Genomic DNA, 21611 nt, shown 5'->3' with positions numbered 1-21611 from the left:
CATTTATATCTAAATGACTAATGTGTAATTTATAAATGGGGATATCTAAAGCAAAAAACATGATCATTATGACGGTCTTGAATAATAAGTTTCTTCGCATTGTCCAACATTTGCAGCCCAGGGGATCTCGCCGCCGTAAGATTGCATCCCTGTCACAGCAGTTGGAAAGTCTTGGAAAGATATCTCTCTTGGGCTGTCTGCTCGGCCAAGGGAATTTGTACTTTGTTTCATTTAAGAAAAAAGTGGACAGTCCCCTAGGGCACGGACTCTTTGTGATGAGTTTTTCTATGAGTAAGTCAGTGCTCTGATTATGTATGTATGTGTTACTTGTATAATAGTGAACCCTGCCAAAAGGCAGTGGAGGACTGTACATGAGTCAAAGACCAAGATTCAGTCAATGAATGAATGATTGAAGCAGTAACTTGTTTCTGAGAGCAGAAGTTTACTTTTATTGCACCGTGATGTAGTGTTCTTTAAAGAGGTACCTCTTCAACAATTTCCTAAATTGGATCAGGTTTGGAACTCTCTTAATGGATGTATTGATTTTCCAGCATCCTTGGTGCTTGGACATAAATGGTATGTTTCCTTGTTTTTTATTTTTTATTCTTTGCATTCACTCTCATGGTGTCTTGACCGTGGAGGCACTGAGAGCCAGCAGAAATGATGAGCTTGTCAGACAGATTGGTAGATATATAAAACCTTTAAGAAAATAAATAAAATGCTAGTTGTAATTGGTTTGTGAATGAGTAATGCAGCAGCTCTTTAATATGGTGCAGATCATCATTGGGAGACAATGAGGTGTCTTAAGGATGGGTGTGATATGATTGTTTCTTCGGGCCTGGATGAGATTGCTGTGCCGTGTAGCATGGTTTCATCAAGGGGTGGGGTGGAGGCCAGTGTGGAGTCTGGGAGTTCACATAGCAGTGCTTTTTCATCGTCCAAATATTAGAGTAAAGTAACTTAACCAGCAAGTCTGAAGTCTTTTGGAGGAACGGTGTCACTTTAGTAGAATGTGCTGGCATCAGTTTGTTACTGTTTTCAAGGCAGTATGTTCCTTAAGGATGACTTTGATGTCCAGGATAAATCCAAGTGAATTGGCTTTGGATGAAAGTTGGGGTTTGAAGCGGTCAAGGTTCATGTCATTGAGACTGGTTTGGACTATTTCCTACCTGTTGATCTTGGCAAACAGTGGGGTAGAATTTCAGATAGGTACTGGGCATCCACATCTGGTTGAGTTTCAGGCATTGTTGATTGCCCTGGGTGGATGAGACTTTCTAGTAGGGTTGCGGATTGTTAGAATATTGGTACATTTTTATGCTGTTATTGGTGAGTAGAGTCTAGATTTTCAAGATGATTGAAGACAAATGGAACCCTGGGTGACTCTGCAAGTGAGGAGGATTTTCCTGGGACCTGAGCGCGCTTTTCTGAATGAACAGTTGTCAGTCAAAAAGGTGAATGACAAACCAGTGAAAGGTGTTGCCATCAAATCCCATTTTAAACTGAAGAGTGTGGATGAAGGTGGGATGGTCAATTGTGTGAAGGCAACTGACATTTTCAACAATATCACAAGATAGGGTAATCTTAATCTGGTATCTTGAGTGTCATCACAATGTGTAATTAGGTACCTCCATGCTGCAACATCATCTGAATCCAGTTTAGTAGTCTGGTAGTAGGTAGGTGAGTGGCAAATATGTTATCTTGGGGATGAGCTTAGACTTCTTACTCGATGGTCTTGCCAATGGAGGGTAGGTTTCTGGTGTGAATATCAGTCTAGTGTTAGTTTCCTATGGAAACTGTCTTGAGAGCTTCTGAGAAGGTACTTTCTGAAACTCAGAGGGGGCCAACTCCAAAAAACTGGGCATACCCTTATCAATAAAAATGGATGACCAAACCTGTGCAGATTCACTAGGAAGGGGTTATAAGGCTTGTTGGTCTTATTCTGCTCTCATCTGATCTGTAGTCCAGGCCTTGCCTCTGTAATAAATCTCTTGAAACTTTTATTCCACTTAACAATCATGCCACCAATAGCTAATTTGACTGTAAGTTCTAACTGGAACCATACTCTTATGTCTCCTTGAAATCTATGCAATGTTTTCTTTGCATAAAAAATGATTTCCCCCCAAATCTAACTATATGTGCAAGAAGGAACCACCAACATGAAAACTTGCACGATAGCCCATAAAAGGTAATCGCGGAGCTACTTTAATTACATTAAATGGGAAACTAGTACAAATCCTCTGTCCTATAATCAAAATCTCTGCCTAGGCTAACAATACAGTCATCATTCCCTAAAGTGACACAAAGAACCCCTAAGGAACAGAGAAGGCCTTATCAACTTGATTAGGTGATGCACTGAACCAGTCAAATTGGCTTTAGGATAGTGATATCAGTCACGCCACAGGTTGCTAGGGAAGGCGCATTGATGATCCGGTCAGGGAAATTTGCATACGTTTCTCCCCCAATCCCACTGACACCGATAGTGTTTGAAAGATGCTAGCAAGCTGTGGGCTAGACAGACATGGCTCTCGGAACTGGTGGTAATGGTAGAGGGCAGAGTGATGAGACTACCTACAACTCAGCAGAACTTGTTCACAGTTCAAAGGGGGGCCGGTCAGGTATGCCACCCAGAACTAGCCACCCACATCTTATCAAAACAGGTTTTGAAGACTTCGAGTTTGGCAATCTAGGACTGCCGCAAAGACCAATGGAAGTGCTAAGCGAATCCAGAAGGCCTACTACATGAAGGTGTTACACAGAAAAATTTAACAGGTTAATTCACTGGCGCAATAGAGAGGGATGATAAGACAGCTGGGCACAGGACATTACCGGGAAACGGCCACTACAATGAGGCCGTTTCCACGAATACATTAACCACGCATGCATTACAACGCATGCGTGGTTACCACAAACGCCTTTACCACGCATACCTTTACTACGAGTAAAGGCATATGTGGTAAAGGTTCAAATTAAAAAAGGGGGGCTGGGGGGGGTCTCCCCCCCCAAACAAAAACCTCACCTGAAATAATGTCAGAATGTGCGGGCAATCGGCGTCAGTTAAGAGGAAACGGAAAGAAACTTCCGCTTCCTCTTAACGACGTACGACGTCACCACGGCAGAATAGAGGAAAAGGTTAAGCGTTGAAATTTCATTCCGTTGTAACGCATGCGTGGTAAAGGCATGCGTTGCAACGGAATGCGTGGTAAGAACATACAACCGACATTACCACTATCAGGTACCCCGCGCAACTTCATGACGAGAGTCTGCCTTACTACTCACTAAAAGTAAACTTGTCAGCCAGTGACCTATTCAAGGGGCGTTAATAGGAGAAAGTTGTTTCACCACACCAGTAGTCAGGTGGTTCCTGGAAGGTCAAACAGAATAGCCCCACCAAAGTCAGGAGCCACGCTGTGGTACTTGAATCTGGTACTCATACAGTTGATGAAACCATCTTGTGAACCAGTGCACAGGGCACAACTCTCACCTCCCTGAGATATTAGGTTATTTGTGATTGGAATAGAGGGAGTGGATACAGATCATTGGGAAGCAAAACCGTTATTGAATTTGCCAAAGGAAAAAATTAATCTGAAGACGACTACACGCATCGACTTTAGGGGCACATGTTTAACAATGTTGGAGGTTGGATTTAGCACCAAATGGTGGTCAACAATGACGATGCCCACACTCAAAGAAAAGTGACTATTCTGGAGCCCGCGTCTTTAGATGACGGAATAATGCCCAGCATATCAATTCAGAATATTCTTCAAGCTGAAAAAACTACTCCTACAAATAAGTAACCACTTTGATACTCCACTTTGTAGCTTTTTATAAGTGCTCACTTAGAATGGTGTGTCTAATATCCATTACCATATTACAAAAACAAAATTAGTGTCAATAACTAAGAGATGTGCTGAAGGATATAACACATGGAGTACTAAGAGTCGCTAAACTTGTTGGTCGTCCGTAAAAGACGCATGTAGGAAGACAGGATAGCCCTAATAAATATTCAAAGGTTCGACAAAGGAAGGTTGAGTGATTATTAAATACTAATACAACAGGTTATGGTTAACCTGGTAAAGTAATATTGAATACTGCATGAATCGTTTGAAACTTCAAAACTATTCAATAATGAAATAGACTCCACTATGAGCTGTTTAGATGCTCATCGTTGCAGGATTTGCAACAAAAAGTAAAAGTTTTTTTATTTTTTTTATTTTTTTTATTTTTTTCGGTGTTCAAACTGCTTTATTGCATGTTATAGACAGTACACTACTTCGTGCGCCTACAACCCGGAGGCCGGCAGCGTCGTGTGCAAAACGATGAGGAAGTTGTAATAGGTATAACACAGCATTAGAACCGACATCCCGGAGGCCCGGTAGCGTAAAATAGGATTATGTAATGAGTGTCCAGTATCTAGTGCAAAAAAGAATATAAACCTAAGAACGTACTGCAGTAGAACAAGATTTTTACTTTTTTTTTCCAGTTTCCAACAATAAACAAAACTGTGAGGTCTTGCAAACACACTTGGGAATGGAGTTCAGGGACATCAGGATAGCATTATGTATTGATAGTCCTTCATTGCTATGCTTTGACATATCGGCAGTCTCGGTGGTACGTAGTCAACTGGAGGGTTTGGGTGATGTGCAGTGTTATAGGGTAGTGCCAAGTCCAATGATTAAGGTATACGGAATAATCAGGGCAGCGGGGACTACACGGCGGGCGAGGGCCCAACGGCAGCGTCTACGTGTGTAGTGTCAGTGAATAATATGTAGGAGAGTACTGTGCAAGTTTGTGATTGATAGGGCAATATGCGGGGCAGAGTGTCAGAGGGAGTTGTGTGTGCGACGGCAGGCATCGGTCTACAGTGCCAAGTGTTCTCAATTCAACTAATCACTATAAGGACCTCCCTCTGGAACATCACTGTCATCTGTTTGAGCAAGTAAACAGCCAATTTTTGAATTTAGGTGCTCTGCCTCTGCCCCAGCGACATGCCACTCGACGTCTTGCCAAGAGCAATGCAATGTCTACGAATTTCCTGCAGGATTTTGGAATGTGTTGTGTGTCCGAGTAATGTGAGGAGCGGCTCCACAGCAATGGTCTCTTTGGTCATTGCTGTAAGAGTGTCTGTCACCTGCTGCCAGTATAGACGAACAGGAGGGCATTCCCAGGCTAGGTGCAGGAAGCCCGCGTGTTCGGCGTGACAGCGCTCACACCGGTCATTGTCAGCTAGGCGAAACCTGTGTTTTTTTACTGGGGTATAATACAGCCGCTGCAAGAATTTGTAGTGTATTATCTTAAGTCTACTACTGGCTGATATTCGAGCCGTTAAGGCGCAGCAGTACTGCCAGTGGTCGTCGGTGAGTTCCATGGCCAGATCAGCGCTCCAATGAGCTCGAGCTCTCGCCTCTGGCATCGTGGCGGCAGATCTGAGCTGGCGATAAATACCGGCGCCCAAATGTGCTCCTTCTTGCGAGCATAACAGAAAGTGGAGTGGGAGAAGGATCTCAGGTTCCTCAGGGAACACAGGCAGGATGTTCCTCATCCCTTGGCGTAGGCGCAGGTAGTAAAATACATCCAGCGGGGTGCGGGCGTGGGAAGTAAAGAACAACTCTGCGGATTTGAATTTTCCGTTCGCAATCAGATCGCCCCACAAGGCGATCTGCAGTCGTTCGCAGAGCTTATGAAATCCTCGCTCCTGTAGTAGGGCAAGGTTAGGGTGAAACGTCAATGGCATTTTAGGGGAGTATGGTAGACCGCAGTACAACCTCTTGGCTATGCGGCGCCATGCATCCAGCGTGCAGGATACGGAAGTGTTCGGCGTCTGTATGAGGGATTCCGGGCAAAGAAGGAGGCCATTAAGCGGAATGGGATGCACGATCCAGTCCTCCACCGCCAGCTGAGGCATAAAGGACGTCGGAACTAGCCAGTGATGTGTAATGCGCCTGCGCGCATAGGTAATAAGCCTCGAAGTCAGGGACATCAAAGCCTCCAGTCTCGTAAGGCTGGGTCAACGTGGACCACTTCAGCCGTGGACTTTTACCCCCCCAGAATAACCGACAGAGTTCTGATTTTAGCGTTTTGAAGAGGAAAGCACCCGGATAGTATGGGATATTGAGAAAAAGGTATAGGAACCGGGGCAAAACCACCATTTTAATAAGGGACACTCTGCCAGCCATGGATAGCGGCAGAGTGATCCAGCGATCTACTGTAGCCGCAAGTTTCGTGATTGCCACTCCATAATTGGAACGGAGCGTTTCATCTTTGTCACGCGAGATCTGTATACCGAGGTATCGGAGATCCGTCCGACACCACTCAAGGGGATAGTCGAGGGGGAAGTCAGTGACCGCATCAGTAAGGGAGAAGAATTGCGACTTAGACCAATTTATGTGTATCCCCGACATCCTGCCGAATACTACAAATTCTCTTAATAGGGGATTGAGGTGGAGGTCAGGGTGTTTGACATAAAGGGTAATGTCATCGGCGTATAAAGACACATCGATTTGACGCTGGAGGCACTGTACTGCACCATCCTGATGCAGCTGACGTAGTCTGCAGGCTTGTGGCTCGACCGCAATCGCGAATAAGAGGGGGGTTAGAGGGCACCCCTGACGCGTACCCCTGGTGATGGCGATGGAGTGAGAAAGGCGGCCTTTGACGAGGACCTTCGCCGTGGGTTGTGTGTAAAGTAGTTGGACCCAGGAGATAAAAAGTCTTGGGAATCCCATGCTCGTCATAACTGAGAACAGGTAAGGCCATTCGACCGAGTCGAATGCCTTGGTGGCATCTAGGAAGACGGCAGCAACTGGCAGGTCAGGGTGAATTGTGCGAAGCCGGGAGAACAACGTACGTAGGTTATGAGAGGTAGACCGACCCGAAACAAATCCAGATTGATCAAGTAAAACAATCCTGGTCATGAGTAGGGACAGCCGAGTGGCCAGAACCTTAGCGAGGATCTTAACGTCGCAATTTAATAGGGAAAGCGGGCGGTACGAACTAGAAGATCCAGGATCTTTGCCAGGTTTCAAGAGCGAGGTAATGAATACCTCCCTCATGGAGCAGGGGAGGATGCCATCAGCAAGCGATTCCTCGTAGACCTCTCGAAGAACAGGGGCCATGATGTCTATATAAGCTTTATAGAATTCGGCGGGAATGCCATCTAGACCAGGCGCCTTGCCATTCTTCAATGACATGATGGCCTCGCGGATCTCATCCAGCTCGAAGGGGGCCGCCAGGAAGGCTCTGTCTCTGTCACTGAGCCAGCATAGCGCCACATCGCCCAGGAAGTCAGCATATGGTGCATCCGTTGTCGCGTTAGTGGTGTAGAGTGTATGGTAGTGAGAGGTGAAGGCATCAAGTAGTGCATCTGAGTCCCTGATCGTGTGTTCCTGGTCATCAGTAAGTTCCAGGATGGTGTTGTAGTCGCGTGGGGCGCGTGTAAGTACCGCCAGTGCCCTTCCCGGTCTGTCCCCCTCGCAATATTTTCTGGCCTGCCAATGTTTCCCTCGTAATTTTGCTTCCCTGCTAGCCTCCTCCTCATATTTTGATAGTTTGTCCCTGAACTCTGCATGAATATCAGGACCATTGTCCTCCACCATGCGAAGTTCTAACGCTCTCAGTTCCCTGTGTAATGAGTGAATAGTGTTCTGTATGTCACGCAGGACCCCAAAACTTTTAGATATGCAGTACCCTCTTATGGTGACTTTGAAGGCCTCCCAGATATGTTCGACTGAATCCACTGACCCTTTGTTCCTGGGAAAGAAAGCGGCGATCTCCTCCCCCAACTCCACTCGGAACAAGTTATCTAACAGCCGCCGCCGGTTGTAATCTCCATTGTGGCCTGGGGTTATCCCACCCAGGAATGTGTGTATGCATTAGGACAGGGCTGTGGTCAAAGTAAGTTCTTGGTAAGTGCGTGACCCCCAGAGCCTCTGAAGTAATCCCTTTGGTGATCAGGAAGTAATCCAATCGTGCCCATGTACCCGTTTGCGACGTAAAATGTGTGCCCTCCCGTCTGAGCGAGTGTAGGTATCGCCATATGTCCACAAGATTGCCCTCAGCGATGACACCCTCTAGCGCCTCCCTGGCCCTAGGTTTGTAATGATGCGCTCCGTCCGATCGATCTAAATGAGGTACCAATGCCAAATTGAAGTCTCCTCCCCAAATAACATGGCGGGATCCCACATCCATGACTTTGCCCCAGAGTGTAGTGAAGAAGGCAGGCGTATCTGAGTTAGGAGCATAGCAATTAATGAATGTAACTGTGTCGCGACCCATACGCCCCCACAGTAATGCATAGCGTCCCTCACTGTCTATCAAGTCGCCGTATTTCTGGAACTGCACCGTGCGCCTAAGGAGGATAGTAACTCCTCTAGCGTATGTGGAATAGGAGGAGAATATGCGAATTCCAGCCCATTTGCTTGCGAAGGTAGCCTTAACCAGTGGTGACAAATGAGTTTCCTGAAGCATGGCAATCTGAACAATGTGTCTGTTAAGATAAGCAATAACATTACGACATTTTCTGGCATTGTTGAGCCCTCTAACATTCCATGACAAGCAATTTAGTTGTGCAGCAGACCCTAAGACCGCCATAGATAGCAGAGCATCAGTTCATCCCACCCTAGAAGTGGTAAGACAACAGGTATTGCACCATCCAGACGATACATTCAAACATAGCATTTCGTGACTTGATTGCCCATCCCGTGTGTGAACCACTCCTCCCCGAACCAGCTCGCCCCCCCTCCCACTACTGCATCCCAATCATGCCAGCAGCCACCTATTCCCACCCTCAGCCCCCCCCCCCCCCCCCCCCCCCCTACCCGCAACTTTAACATCCCAACATTTCACATGGTGAACACCCGTTAGGGAAACAACATCAAGGGCGCACAGCCACTTCTCCCGCCAACGGCCTCCCAATCTGTACCGCCCTCGGTGGAGGTCAGGGCAGGGGGAGTGGTCCTTGGAATACATTACCATCGGAGAGAGTAGGTAGTTTAGTTCTGCAGCATGGAGTCCACGCCCCCCATGTTTAACAGCAAGGGCCAAAGTCAGTAGTTCAAATCAGCAAGGAGTCTGGTATAGCCAAGATCGTTTGTTCAATGCTCGTCCGCTGCCGAGGATGGGTCATCGTCTTCCAGATCTACCACAGCGTTACGACCACCCCTTCGAGCCTTGTGGATCGATTTTAGAAAATCTTCGACTTTTTGAGGATTTGTGAAAAAGCGATGTTTCCCCTGGTGTGTGACTCGCAGCCTCGCCGGATAAAGAAGGGCATATTCCAGCTGGGCTTCTCGCAGCTTCTTCTTCACAGGAAGGAACTTGCGCCTCTCTTCTTGCACTAGAGGGGTGAAGTCAGGATATATGGAGAAAGTCACACCATTGTATTGCAAGGTTTGTTGAGTCCGGGCTGCTCTCAGCGCGACATCACGGCCGCGATAGTTCAATAATTTAGCAATGATCGGCCTAGGCGGCAATCCGGGCTTGGGGACAGGCGCCAATGAGCGGTGCGCCCTTTCGATGATGAATTGGGGCGAAAATGCATCCTCCCCTATCGAGCCTTTGAGGAGCTTTTCAATATAGAGTTCCATTCTGCCCGTGTCTGTGGATTCTGGAATGCCCGTGACGCGTATGTTGTTGTGTCGGCTGCGGGCGTCCAAGTCCTCATTCTTAGCCGCAATGAGTCGGAGCAATTTATCCATGCGGGCCAATTGCGTGGTGTGAGACGAGGTGGCATCGTCATTGTCTGAGATTCGCTGCTCTGTAGCTGTTATCTGTGCCTCGTGACTGTCAACCTTATGTACCAGGGCGTCTAGCCTAGATGTCATTCCATCCACCTTTTCCACCACCGTGGCGAACCCCTGTCTCATCTCCTGGAACAGGTGGTGCAAGTCCATGTCTTTGGTGGGAGAGACAACGGCCGTTGAGTTAGTGTCACTGGACCCTGATTCAGCGGGTACCGATTTCGCACCTTTCTTGGCACCATCAAAGCTTATTTTTGTTTGGCGGTTTTCGGGGCGCACCATCCTGGCCTCCGAACGTGTTCACACTGCCACCTCGCAGATCAACGCCTCGGCCCTCGCAGGGTTCCAGCCGCGGGGTGGGACAGCGATAAATGGCAGGCAACCCTCCAAGGCAGATATTCACGTGCCCAGACGCCCAGTGCCGACCAGGAACCACACGTGGGGGGGTACAAGCCCCCTGCCGCCGCACACGCTGCAGAACAAAGAAAGAAACGTGCAGAAGTAGGGCACCAGCGGACTGTAGAAGAAGGCCTTGTTCGTGGATGCACCGTGTGAGGGTGGCCCCAAGATCGGCAACAGCGCTCACGGACGCAAGCTATCAATCCACGGTCAAGCGATAGGGCTTCGGCTGGTACAAAACAAATCCTATTAGTCCGTGCATTAAGCAGCCACCATTCCAAGTGACCGTAGCAGTGGACCTCGGCAGTCGCCCCAGTTCAGTGGGATCCGCAGTATCGCCAGCGTCCGCGAGTCATCGCCAATGTGCAGGATTAATAAATGTACAGGCCCAGAGCCCCGACAGAGTCCACAGCAGCCAGTATCCCCAGGGATCGCGTCTATACTCAGCCCCCAGTCGCCCGCCAGGCACCAGGAAGAGGACTGCCCCCACCGGATCCAAACACTCCTCACCCTCTATATGGCAGCGGTAGGTGCCCTCGCTATCTGCACTCCCCGGCGTTCGCGGGAGTCGTTGAGGCAGCCACAGCGCTTCTTCCGAGAACCCTCCCGTCCTCCAGGCCAAGCAGGGATAGAGGCAGCGCTCCCCAGGCGTCCTGTCCGCTTGCGATGAGCCAGGCGCGGGGGCAAGCCCGCACGAGGGACAGTCCTCCGCCAGCAATGTCGGCAACTCGCAGCGTCGCCTGGGTCCAGAGTCAGCCGCGTCTCAGGCGCCAGAAACCAAAAGCGCGGATCGGGCCTGCGTCCTCGTGGCAAGCCGCGGCCTCGCGTAGTCCTCCGCGGCCGATCTCCCCAAGGGGCAGTCTCCGAGGGCGCCACCGGCTAGTTTTCAAATGCCGTTTACGGCGGGCCAGTTATCTCCAGAGGCCCGAGCTTCGGGTCGAGTGCCGAAAACTACCCACTGCATCAGTTGATGGCTAATATCAATGTTTTACTCTCCTTTTGTAGCGGATAAATGCAGGATTACGGGCAAAGGAGCGGGAGCTACGCTGTTAGGCAGCCATTCCGCTTGCGCGCCCTCTAGCGCCCCATACAAAAAGTGAAAGTTATGTGTTTCTTTATTTAATTGTTTCTGCACCACAGCACAGTGCCATTGTATACGATGATCCACAAGGGTACCTCCTTTCATGGTTAGAGCTGGGTAACCCATTTTGTCTGTTAAAGGAGGACATGACCGCAGAGAACCATAGGTGATGCCCACAAGCATAAAGTGAGGAGTCTAATTACCGCAGGCCTTTCCTAATTCACGCTAATAAATGTGGTGCTATGCTTTTATCAAAACACTTCTCATGATGAAATTAAATGGATGGCGTGGGGACTTGTGACCGTCCATTCTATCGTGTAAAGGATTCCCCTTGTCTCTTATGTACATTCTTCTGCTGGTGCTAGTGGTCATTGGTGACAGAAGAGCATTTTCTCTTCTCTAGACCTCTAGCTAGCGTCAAAGTTTGGGACCAGTAATTCAAGTGATCCCAGTTGGATACAGTATCGTGGTTGAATTTCAATTCTTGAGTGATGGTAGATTGTTACTGGTTACAAGAGTTTAGATGGAGCGTCCTGTTGGTTATGACCAAATAAGCTTTCCTATTATAACGTTTGATGCAGATTCATATTTGTCCCCCTCTTTCAATATTGTAAATCAGGTACTTCATATTAAATTTCATCTTTTTGGTTACAATGTTTTTATTGCTTCGATATGTTTCTCTTACAACTGTAATTTGCTTTGCTTTTAGGTAATGAATTTTTTGGGCTTAAGATGTGGTGTGAGCCTCTAAAAAGCCATGACGTCCCGAAAACCATTGACCTTCCTCCCACCCTTGTAAGTACGAATCCGAGTTTCCAAATTGTTAATCGTTGATGTGTGGTCTTGTTCTCAGATATAAATATAAAGTACAAAATTGGACAGTTACAATTAACATTTTGCAAATTGTCAAAAAAGTACGAACCTAGGTCTTTCGGTATGAAACATTAGGTTAATATGTCATGCCCACAGAACTACTCCTGGAGAACAGGAATTTACAGAGTACCCAGAAGGTTCACTATCTAAAATTATTGAAGTGTAGCCATGGAATGAATTTTTCAAGTAGTGAATAAACGAAAGTGTTTCGTACTGGATCCTTGTTCTATCAACTTCTCTGAATTATCTCCTTCATGCTGTATGTTTGTAAACCTCGTTTTAAAGCTGTTCACTTTAAACACTGGCATGCATCCTGCACCACTTTATTTGTCCAACATACTTTTTCCCTTCCTTTTGCCAAAGGGTGTAGGCTCGAAACATGCCTCGTGATCATTTTGGCCTGGGACCCAGTATAACTAGGTTTGCTTGTCATTACTTGCTTGCTCTGCTTCCTGTGCTGCTTTTCTGCATTTTTCAGTACGTGTGCCTAAATAATATATAATGTTTCAACCTCCATGTTTTCTCTCCATAGGGCCCATGTAAAATGGTTTATGCTTTCTCAGTCACGCCTCATGAAATGTTTTCAGCCGGGGAGAGGTTGGGAAACGTCTCCAGTGAGATTATTAATGTCATGCTTTCACATTTGCTTCCTCCTGTGGATAGGCAAGCCCTAGAAATCTGTAGTCATTGTGGGCAGTCAGTTACAGAAGCCCTGGTTCTCCTCTGCTGAATTACATTATTAGCATCTATGGGAGCGACCCACAAAACTTGTACAGCAGACTGTTGTCGGATGCAGTTTTGTTATATCGTGCGCTGTTGGAAAGTAACACTGGCTCCGCTGAAAAATGTGGGTTTCAGTGTGCCTCTGGTTGTTCAGAGTTTTGGCAGTCTGGAAGAGCTAGTCCTGGTACGTCTTAGTTTACTGGTTGATCATAAGTTAGTGTATGTGGTCATTTTCGTCCTGGTCCTGTTGCTGCTGTTCCAGGTACATTTAAAACTCTAAATTGCTAAATTTGTGAACAATCCCAAATCGTTTGACAAGGAATTGAGATATCTCAGGAAAAAATGAGATGGAGGAAAGAAAGCGAATTTAGAATGAATCAAAATAGACCATGGTCTACCTTAAAGAGTGTAGGGGTGTTTTTGGGCATTCGACTTTGAAAGCCAAATGACTGCACTTAATGAAAGCAGTACAAGTGTGTAATATCGGCAGGAAATATAAAATGCTTTGCAACGTACGCATACCTATGATCTGCTTTTTGTCTCTAGATGCTGCAGTATGTGAAAAGCGTTTTTCAACTAATATTATAGGCTTATTGGTATTCTTTGAGGATTACAGTTAGTTGACTATTAAAGCCATGTATCGATGAATATTAAGTTCCTCAAATGAGCTTGCAGCCGGCAACAATTCAGGAGTTGCAGGTCTGCATCAAATCTAGCACTGTCTTCTCACTGGGAAAGGTCAAACTGTATCATCCCCATTCAGCACAGCCAGTGTCTCTTGTAAGTCCTGAAGCCCTTCTGACCATATGTTTTCACTTTTTAGATGTGCTGATGTCTTCAGCCACCAGCCAGTCTCTGCACTTTGTTTCCATAATCCTGAGATTGAGCTGTACTCTGTTTATTCTTATATGCCACTTGGCCAACAGCAGTGACAGTTCCGCAGATCTAAAGTGTGTGGTCCCTTGTGTGATCTAGTATGTAGCCCCAATGTGTAATGTTTAAGAGAATGGCTATTTGCTTCTCCCGCTGCACTCCTCCTAGTCTGTCACCTACCACCAGTGTTCTTCTGTCACTAGACATGGAGAGAGTCTGGACCATCATAATGGCACCCTGGACGTTTTTGTAATAAAATGGGATATATTTTACTTGGTATTAGTAGTGTAAGGTAAGCCCTGCGCAGTATTCTAAACTGGGTGAGGCAGAGTCTTTCATTACCCATTGCGTTTTTAATGTAAGTGTATATTTTATTCCATTCAGTGTCTGTTATCTGCATCTCAATGTCTTTCTCCCCTAGTTCACTTGGCTACATTGAGGTTTCTACTGTCAGTCCTGAATGAGTGCTTCATAAACAGTAGAGATTGGTTTGCAGTCCATTTCCATATCACAGACCTCAATGAGATCAGATGAGGGATCCCAAGGCCACGTCTGCCTGTTGTAATAGGATTTACGAGAAGCCCAGACCATCCTCTGGATGACACCTCTTCAGTGATAACGGCTCAGTTTTGGGTACCTCCTCCAACCATATAGGTAGGTGTTGTCATTTGGCTTGCAAATAGCATTTAAAAACTGTCAGGGGAAGATCTCCTCTCACCCCCACTCATATGAGAGTTTAAGGATGGCAAATTGAATTCTGTGACAGACACTTGTCCAACCAGAATGAGCAACATGCTGTTGTTTAAAAAAATATATATATATCGAGTGAAGGAGCAAGCACATTTTTCCATGGAAGACTTATAAGCGTCTGAGGAGTTAAAGCATTTTTACCAATGCTATGCTGCCCATTAATGATCATGAATGCTTCATCCAAAAGAGATCGAGCCTGCCTAATGTCTGTTCTATATCATTTTCTCATCAATGCTTGACATGGTTCCCTGCGCAATTATTGGACATGTGGTACCACAAAAGTCGCAGCTCTGGTAGGTCTTCTTCAGCTAGGCAGCCACTGTTTTATTTTAACTATATATGAAATAAATTGCGTAGCCGAGTATTTTTTTTTGTGACATGAAATTTTATGGAAGTGGTTATCTTGACCATTTTACACTTTATTGCCGCTTCTGCCATGGTAGCTCACTAAACTCTGCTTTAGAGATACAAAATAACCTGGGGATTTTGAACCGGAGAATTAAGTGGTTTACCTTCTGGCCCACCAAATTCAGATGTAGAATTCGATGTAAATTACGCTCTTTACTTATATAATGCTCAAATATCAGTATCGTTTTGCCACATACTTGTAGCTTTCCTACGTTTTGTATTATCTGTGGCTATTAAATAGCTTAAATTAACCACAGTATTCATAATTCCAGCTGGACAATATAGATGCGGGCTATTCCTTTTTTTGTTGGTTTTCAGATGCGATGCAAACTAATTGGCATTAAAAGAACATAAAGGAGTATGAATCTCTCTTCATCAACTCTGAGCTAAAACCAATTGTGAGTAAGAAACAATGTACACCTTGGATATTCAGTTTGTCTGGCTACAGGTTTCCTGGTGAGAATTAAGCCGACGCCATGTTTCAAAGCTCCATGCTAATACATTTTTTCTGATGGAGGCTTCTAACCATAGATTCCTCATCTTTTAAAAACTTTCCAGGCGTCAGACGGAATCTGGTAATTTTTTAACAGTACCTGTGGGTGCCGTTAGCTGGTGCCCTGTGACACTGCACTGACACTGCAAATGATGTGTGGAGCCTATATAGATGCCACAACTGTGCGCTTGTCAGTTCCTTTTTTTCCGCACCAACACACTCTGATCCAGATCTACCTCTTGGGTTTTCCAGACCCGTTTACCTACATTTTACTGTAGTGTGCAAGTGAAATATTGCCCTCCAATATGACCGGCTTTAAACCTTGTAAGGGCTGTCGCAAACAAATGTCTGGGACAGATCCACATCAGGTTTACCTGTGGTGCCTGAGGTCGGGCCATGAAACTAATTCCTGCAGCGACTGCGTGTCGATGAACCCAAAGGCCATACAGGATTTGAGCCAAGCATCAGTAGGTTCCACTGCAAGACAAGTTTAAGTCCAAAGGTTGGTGTTGGTCCTGGTCCAGAAGTTGGTCCCAAGGTTGAGCATAGTCTTGCTCTAAGTTTTCCAGTAAGTCGAAGAAACAACATAAACTATCTAAGTGGGATTTGGCCCATCCTGCCACTCTAGTACATCTGAGAAGGCTCAAGGGCATCACAATGCCTCTTCAGCTTACTCTTTAAGTCGCTTGACTTCGGAACCAATCATGCTACTTGTCCTGGCACAACCTGAGTTTCTGGTGCCTTTTATAAAAATTGAGGCAGAACCAAGAGTTCCGCAAGGTCATGTTGTGTCTTTTTGAATTTCTTCGAACTCCCTCTGGCAGGAGCCTCGAGGCCCAGATGTCCTCCCCCCCTGGAATACCACAGGTGGGTTCGTCCTTGCCAACCGTTGGACCCTCTGACACCGTAGCTCCACCCAAGCCTTTGGGTTCGGCTCCATGCGGATCCCCTGAATATCAACACCATTGCCAGCTCCATCAATGCTGGAGGACAAGATACAGCCCATGGTATATTCCGATTCAAAGTTGTCCCCGCTTTCAATTTGATCAAGGCTGCACTCAGTGTCCATTGAACCCAATGTTTGCCCATTCTGTCTGAGCTGCCTAGCATCCTGGTCCAGCAGGGCAGGTCTCATGCGCTACGTTACTTATTTGGGATGGACTCTGATAATGGGTATGATGTGGGAGATTCATTTGTGAAGCCATACCCCAAAGATAGCTGGTTTGAAAACCCCAGGATGCCCGTGGCTTTGGCACTTCAACTGACACCTGCTTAGTTTCACCCCAGGCCCTGCCACTGAGGAAAGTGCCTCCTTCGTGGTGGTTATGTGAAGGGTCGCTGGGGTGCTTGACTTCCAGCACTGCACTTTTGAGGTCAAAACTAATGTTCATATGAAGTCCTCCAGCCGTGGCAAACTAATACTGAGCCCCTATTACCCTTTAAAGAGCCACTCTCCGATACCCTCTTAGGGGCCTGAGCCAAACCCTGCTCTAGTCCCCTGGTAAATTGCCAGATTACCCTGCACCATCATCCTACCTCTGGCAAACCCCTGCTTTTTTTTTTTTACTCTGCAACCTTCCCTAAGGGTTTGGTGGTGCAATCTTCTACTAGTAGGTTAAACCTGAGCTCCTTCCAAATTCTCCCTCAGATAAGGAAACTAAGAGAGTAGAGACCTTTGGGAAGAGGGCTCCCAGGTTGGCTCTCCTAGTGGACAATGGCAGTTGTGTTTTGGACTGCTATTCCCACTCTTTCTGGGAATCTTTAGCTTAAGTCCACCCATATGCTCCGGAAGATGTTTGCCATCTACTGATCCAGGCCATACAGGATGGCTGTGATGCAGGGGAATTTACCTTCCGTTTTGGCCTTGATACCATGAATTCCATTGGGTGAGACATTGGCACTAGCGTAGCTATATGCTGCCATGCCGGATTGTGGTCGACTGGTTTCTCTGCAGTGTTCATTCGTCCCTTTAGGACATGCCCTTAAATGGGACTCTCCGTTTTGGGGACAAAGCATATCTCGCTCTGGAACTTTTCAAAGAGAGCAAGACCACAGCACACTCCCTGGGCTTGTCTGCTCCACCACGCCACCTCCATCAGCCCTTTTAATTGTCAGAAGCTCTGGCAGGGATACCCCATATAGACAGTGACTTAAGCCACAGCAGGGTTCCCAGCCGTTTTGTGGATGTGGGTGTGAATATTTTTGAAAATTTTAGCACGCATCAACACTTTCCTAAATGAAGCTTCAAAGAAATGGTACCTAATATTTCACAGTAGTTTAGTAAAACATTTTTTCCTGGTTGCATATTTTTTTGGGGTGAATATTTTATATTGAAAGCTAAGGATCATCAATCGTGCTTTCAAGCCTCTGCAGATATTTGCATCTAAACAGAGCATTCTGGGAGCATTGTATGTAGCCTCATATTGCTAAACTTTGAAAAATGGGTGAATATAGTTTTTTTCTGGAACCACTGTCAGTAGTGCAGTCCGAGCTTACATTTCCTTAGAGCGCTCACCCTTCTAATAAAGCCTTTGCATTAATGGACCGTAAATACAAGTTCGAACAGCATTAACATATATATACAAATTCTACCTTAACTGCAAACAATAGCTTTCCTGATCCAATGTGGTACTGTACACTGGCAGTCAAAGGGTTTGTGAAGCAGGGAGTTGGACTTACTTGTCCCAAGGACAAAATAAACATGAAAACTGGTTACTCTTGACCCCAAACAATATGTCCTGGGCGTCTGGCTGTAGGAATTCCACACCCCTGTAGTGGATATGGTCAGCTTTGTCTAAACTGTAATCTAATTTCAGTTGGTCGAAGGAGATTATCCCTTGAGGGTCAAACAAGCAGCCAACCTGTTTGCAGCCTCCGTCAATCCAGCGACGGAATCTGTCATGTTGGAATCCTGGGGTGAAGTCCGGATTGGAAAATATAGGTGTCATTGGGGAAGGGAAGGTTGTCAGTCTCCCTCTAAGCACCAGTACATCCAACACACGTAAGATGGAGCTCTTGACAGGAGAGGAGTATAGTCCCCAGGTCCTATTTCTCCGAGGAAGCCAGGGTTCCTTACCAATATGTGAACCCACCATTGACTGATCTATGAAGCACCAGTGCTTCTCAGTAAGCGGCCTGCTCCTTCCAGTAGGAAGCGTAACTACGAGGCCTGATAGTACCCCAATAAAGAAGGCACCACGAGGCACGTGTGAGGCGATATAAAAGGCATTTGTGGAGGCAGGGTTTCTTCCCCATATAAACCCATTGATAGCTAATTGCAGTGAGTGGATTGCTTGCTTAGGACAAGGTTAAAAGTAAATCCTGGTAGAGGAAGACAATGCATGGTAATATGGTCAATTTAATGGCTGCGATTCTACCCAGCCAAGAGAGGCCTAGGTGTTCCCCGTTATGGAAATCCTTTTTAATTTGTTTGGCCAGGGAGTCATAATTGATCATAATAGTTTGAGGGATAGAATGGGCCAGCTTGGTCCCTACATAAGGAATAGAATCAGAAGCCCATTTGAATGGGAAAAAAGGGCCCGTAACAAATGTTCAGTATGGCGAAGGACAGATGATTTCAAAATGTATGACTTTTGCTTGTTGACCCTGAAGATGGAAAAGTAGCCAAAGTTCTGGAGTTCCGTAACCAGAGCAGGAAGAGAGAGGTGAGTAGGTCAGAGATAGCCAAGATCTCGTAATTTTCCAATAATTCCAAGATATCCTTTTCTTTGAGCTTCAATAACTCCTGAGATCCCCCTGACAGAGATACCAGCTGTTCCACCCTTACGGATTTGTGTTTTGTTGCAGACATGAAGTGTTTCCCTCCAAAGTCTTTTATTGAGGCTGCCAGTGATTTAACTTAAGATTGGACGTTCCAGTGTTGGAGAGAACTGTTTAAGGTTGCAGAACTGGCCCTGTCCAGACGAGGGGCCGCAGGGTGTACAGGCACAAGGGTGCCCCCAATTTGTCACGCATTTACAAACTCACTGCCATTTCATTTTACATTTTTGGGTTCACAGGGGTTTGAAACCTGTCTTCTTTGGTGGAAGCATCCCGGTCGAACTTATCTGGGTTATCTGCAGTTGCACAATTAAAAGCTGGTTCCCTACAGTCCACTGCTCAATAATATGACATTCTCAGCACTCCCACTTCTCACATTGAGTGTTCCAATTCTTCCAGGACTGGGCTAAATCAAAAAAGGAGCTGCAGTCACTGTAGGGAGCTAGTAGGCACTGCACGGCACTACTAGGCACTGTCTTGTGCAAGTTTGGTAATGCAGTTGCAGCCTCTTGCCGAGAACCAGGTGTAGGTGCGGGGAGCCGAGCAGGGCACAAGCCGCACCATGGACCTAGCCGGGCTGCCTCCATGCACCTCCGGCTCGTCCCTTGGGAAGAGCTCTAAGCTCTCCCCATGCCACTCTTGGCTTAGCTTTGCCTACCCAATCGTGCAGGAATAGCTGCATGGGTAATCACCTCTGCTGCTCATGAGCGCAAAGTGTTGTAATTTAGCCCGATATAATACAAGCTATGCCTCAGGGATATCAAATAGCAAGGTTAGATCGTCCATCTGGAAAAGGGGGCGGTTTAGCAATAATATTCAGAGATAACTATTCCTGCCGTTGCTCTCCCAGCCCCTTTTTGGACTGCGAAAGTATGTCCTTTAGTTTGGAGCTCTCGCCAAATATTAATTTTTCTGGAGCACTGATCTACCCCCCCCCCCCCCCCCCCCCTCCCCCCCGGGGCCGGTTAGACAGTTTATATATCTCTGCCCTCAGCAGTCGCAGACCTAGCCTCCACCTCTGCCAATTATACTTTATTGGGCGACCTAAACATGCATTTTGAGGATATTGGCTATCATACGGCCCAAGAGCGATCTGTCTGCATTGCAGTTCTCAGCTTGTCCGATCCCCCACACATATTAAAGGACATTTGCTGGACCCCATATCTAGTAACTGCCCCGATTTGGAGGCAGAACACCCCATTGTGCTCCCGTGGACGGACCACTGGTTAGTCCCTTTAACTTGGCACACGCACAAACCCCCTGCTCTGATGCCAGGATCACGGGACGCTCGAAACTGGTCCAAACTCTCACTAGACAAATGGGCTGATGAGCTACAAGCCACAACACCATCTATTAATGCAGATCCCTTGTTAGCTAAGGAGGAATTTAACAACTGGATAACTAGAGCACTGAATATCATACTCCCATCCAAGACAACCTGGGCAAAGAGATCTAGGACCTCGGCCCCCTGGTACTCTGAGGAGCTTAGGGATATTAAACGCAAGTGCAAAAGGCTAGAGAGGAAATGGCGTTTGGGATACACCGACCCAGATAAAATTTTGTATAGGAAATCCATTAGGGACTACAAGACAGAAATAAAGAAAGTACAAACCCAGTACTATACACAAAAGATTTCCAAAGCCAGCTCCAATTCCAAGGAGATCTATCGGATTGTAAAAAGCCTCACTAAACTTCCCCAGCCCCCTGTAAATAGTGATGACCTACAAGCCCGATGTAATGAGCTAGCCGACTTCATCTATAACACGGTGGATCTTATCTACTCATCCTTTTCAACCACTCTCCCAAATGCTTCAGCTGACATCTTGGAGCACTCCAAGCAGGACACAACAGACAATTTGTCACCTGTGTTGGATGAGTTCCCTTTGCTACACTCGGACCTACTGGCCACTTTAATGGCGCAGGTTAAATCGGGTTCTCCTAGTGACCCCGAACCCCCGAGCTCCTTAAAGGCTGTTAGCCTTTTTATCCTCCCTGTTATGTTAGAGGTACTTAATGCCTCAATTTCCACCCATACGGTTCCACCAGCATGGAAAGAGGCTAGGGTGAGGGCACTTGTGAAGAAACCCAATATGGACATTAACAACTTCAATAACTATCGTCCCATCTCCCTGCTCCCCTGGGTCACCAAGATACTGGAAAAATACATCAACAATCTTCTGACTAATATTGTAGAAAATAATCAACTGCTTGACCCTTCACAAACCGGTTTCCGCCCCAAACATGGGACTGAATCGGCCTTGTTGTCAGTTCTAGAGGAAACAAGAGGCATCTTGGATCGGGGAGGATCGGTGGCAGTCATCCTCCTCGATCTGAGTGCCGCTTTTGACACTGTGAATCATGAAATCTTATTGCAGCGTCTCCATGACATCTGGATTCAAGGGGGAGCGTTGAAATGGTTCAGATCATTCCTACCAATAGAACTTTCCAGGTCTTTGAGGGAAACACCATCTCCACCAGAAGACCGCTGGGCTGTGGA

The 21611-nt window shown here is 46.5% G+C and overlaps 1 protein-coding gene across 2 annotated transcripts in view; it reads left to right on the top strand.

Moving 5' to 3' along the window:
• The window catches only part of ELF2 (E74 like ETS transcription factor 2), a 583385-nt gene that overhangs the window by 159096 nt on the left and 402678 nt on the right, over positions 1-21611 (top strand). For both annotated transcript variants that reach the window (XM_086962169.1, XM_086962168.1), the window contains exon 3: positions 11924-12009. The gene's annotated coding sequence lies outside the window, so the exon portion shown is untranslated. The remainder of the gene's footprint in view (positions 1-11923; positions 12010-21611) is intronic.

Source organism: Lissotriton vulgaris, chromosome 3_1 (genome assembly GCF_964263255.1).
Source record: "Lissotriton vulgaris chromosome 3_1, aLisVul1.2, whole genome shotgun sequence".
Classification (NCBI taxonomy): domain Eukaryota; kingdom Metazoa; phylum Chordata; class Amphibia; order Caudata; family Salamandridae; genus Lissotriton; species Lissotriton vulgaris.
Note: the sequence above shows the minus strand (reverse complement) of the source record. Positions and strands in the feature narration are given on the sequence as shown.